Below are 3,104 nucleotides of genomic sequence, written 5' to 3' on the forward strand. Positions count from 1 at the left end.
TAGAACTGGGCTAAGGCTGGGCTAGGGTTATGGCTAAGGCTAGGGCTAGGGCTAGGGCTAGGGCTAGGGTTGGGGCTAGGCCTAGGGCTAGGGATGGGGCTAGGGCTAGGGCTAGGGCTAAGAATGGGGCTAAGGATGGAGCTAAGCCTAGAGCTAGGGCTAGGGCTAGGGATTGGGCTAGGGCTTGGGATAGGGTTAGGGATTGGGCTAGGGCTAGCACTAGGGTAAAGATTGGGCTAGGGTTAGCGCTAGTACTAGGGCTAGGGCTCGGGCCAGGACTAGGGCTAGGGCTAGGTATTGGGCTAGGGCTAAGTCTAGGGCTAGGGATGGGGCTAAGGATAGGGCTAGGGATTGGGCTAGGACTAGGGCTAGGGCTAGGTCTAGGGATTGGTATAGGGATTGGGATAGAGCTAGAGCTAAGGACAGGGTTAGGGCTAGGCCTAGGGCTAGAGATTGGGATAAGGATAGGACTAGGGACAGGGCTAAGATAGGGCTAGGGCTAGAGATAGGGCTAGGGCTAGGGATGGGGCTAGGGATTGGAATAGGGCTAGAGATAGGGTTAGGCTTAGGGCTAGGGCTGGGATTAGGGATTGGGCTAGGGCTAAGGCTAGGGCTAGGGTTAGGGTTGGGTCTAGGACTAGGACAAAGGATAGGGATAGGCTTAGGGTTAGGGATAGGGCTGACCAAGTGCTTTAGGAGTCACAGTTCACCATATCATATATAAAATATGAAACATGGACCAATGAGACATAATGTTTTCCCTCCTGAATTTAGGTCTTGTTCCGGTCTAATTCCTTCCTATACTTCTTTATTCCTTCCCCTTTCTTCTGAATTGGATACATTTACCCTCTGATATCTCACAATGGAAGTGTTCAACTTTCTTCTTGCCTTTTATGGGGCTCACAGCTAAGGGTTTGCCTTAAGTTTCTGGGTGCTTCTCAACTTGAACTTTTCAGCAGCACTGGAACTGTGAAAATTTTCGGAATTCTTATAAATCAACTAAATATATTCTGTATCGTGAGATGAACATTGACCTCTGGGTATCATGAGAGCCCTGTTATAGTTTGAACTAGAAGGTTCCCCAAAGTTTCATGTGTTGAGAGGTGGGGCTTTTGGAAGGGGATTGGGTCACGAGTTATAGCTGAATGTGATGTCAGGTGTGCTCTGGCAGGAGTGTGGGCTCTGGGCCGGCTGGAGCTCCTCTCAGCCTCTCCACTTCCCAGACGCCTGGGGGTCAGCAGCTTTGTCCTACAGCTCCATGGACCATGCTGCTGTGTCTGCCGTCTGCTGACCATGCACTGAGCACACCAGCACAGAGAGCCACCGCAAGCCTCTTGCACTTTAAGTTACAGATGCTGAGTATTTTATCCCAGGATGGAAAAGTGACTCAGGCCATCTGGGGAAATGTATAAGTTAATAGTGATTATTACTGAGATTCCTTGGAGCTAACATATAGTTTGTCTTACGCACTATCTCAAATTTTAAAAACATTTATTTTTTAAAAGAGAAAAGTGCTATAAATATTCATGTTGGTTTGGTAAGATACTTCAGTATTTCATAAATATTCAAATTTGAAGATAATCTGAATCACTGAAATATGGTTCTCTATGCATAAATTCATTACTGTATATGTAGGATGAGTTGTGGGATCAAACAATAAAATAATATTTTAACTTTATCCCTAATAAGTAAATGATGAAATGTTGACTTTTGTAAATCTACAAATGTGCTTAAAATACCTCAAATACTAGAATTGATGACTAATATATTGGTCTCATCAAGAGTCAGAATTGCTACCTATTGTTTCATTTATGTAAGTTGATAAAATAAGATTTAGGGCAAACAGATCAAAGGTCAAATTTAAGGTTTTTTTTTTTTTTTTTTTTAAAGATTTATAAAATTCAGGAGTTGGCCAAATAGCTCAGCAGATTAAAGTGCCTGCAAGCAAGGATAAGGCTATAGGGGTTTGATCCCTGGGAGTGCCGTGCTGGCCCCACCCCCGGGGCGCACTGAGATGGCAATTGAGATTGGGCATGGTGGTGCACACCTGTAATCACAGCTCTTCTGAGGCTGTAAGCAGGCGGATCACTAAGAGTCTGATCTGGTAGTTAGATCCTGAACACCCTGTAGACCCTTCCCTAAAGTACAATAAATAAATAAATAAATAAAATAACTGAAAGAATAAACAACTGGAACCTCCTCTTATTGAGTAGTTTTTGCATGTCAAAGGAAGTTACCAACAAAGTGAAAAGACAACCCACAAATTTGGAAAAAATCTTAACTAATAAGCTCTCAGACAAAGGTCTGCTCTCTAAAATTTATAAAGAACTAAAAAACATTAGGGCCCCCAAATTTAAAGACCCAGTCCAGAAATGGGAACCCGAGATGAACACACACTTCTCAGAGGATGAAATTAAAGAAGCGAATAAATATATGAAAAAATGCTCCACATCACCAGCCATCCATGAAATGCAAATTAAAACAACACTGAGATATCATCTCACCCCAGAAAGAATGGCTATCATAAAGAAATCAACAAACAACAAATGTTGGAGAGGCTGTGGGGAAAAAGGAACCCTTCTCCACTGCTGGTGGGAATGTAGACTGGTGCAACCATTATGGAAATCAGTGTGGAGACTCCTTAAAAAACCAGAACTGGGAATCCCATTCAAACCAGCTATCCTCCTATTGGCAATTTTCTCAGAAGAACTGAAAAACATCAAATCATACTGATATACATGCACCTATGTTTATAGCAGTACAGTTTATGATAGCCAAATCTTGGAAACAACCAAAATGCCTGTCACCTGAGGAATGAATGAAAAAGATGTGGTATTTTTATAGAATGAAGTATTACTCAGGTATAAAAAATGATAAACTTGAATAAAAATAAATAAATAAAATTCAGAATAAAAAATGAAAACTTCAATCTTCAGTTATTTTTTTCTCTTGGAAGATTAGTATCGCTTCAAGACTTAAAGACTTCAATGCTTAAAGACTTCCTTCTAACCAAGATAATGGAACTTTCCTTTTAATTCTAAAAGCAGTATATTTGTCCATCTAAGCAAATTATACTTTCTTACTGCTTTAAATTCTTAAGGAAA

The sequence above is a fragment of the Octodon degus genome, unplaced genomic scaffold (assembly GCF_000260255.1).
Source record: "Octodon degus isolate 3935 unplaced genomic scaffold, OctDeg1.0 scaffold00061, whole genome shotgun sequence".
Lineage (NCBI taxonomy): Eukaryota > Metazoa > Chordata > Mammalia > Rodentia > Octodontidae > Octodon > Octodon degus.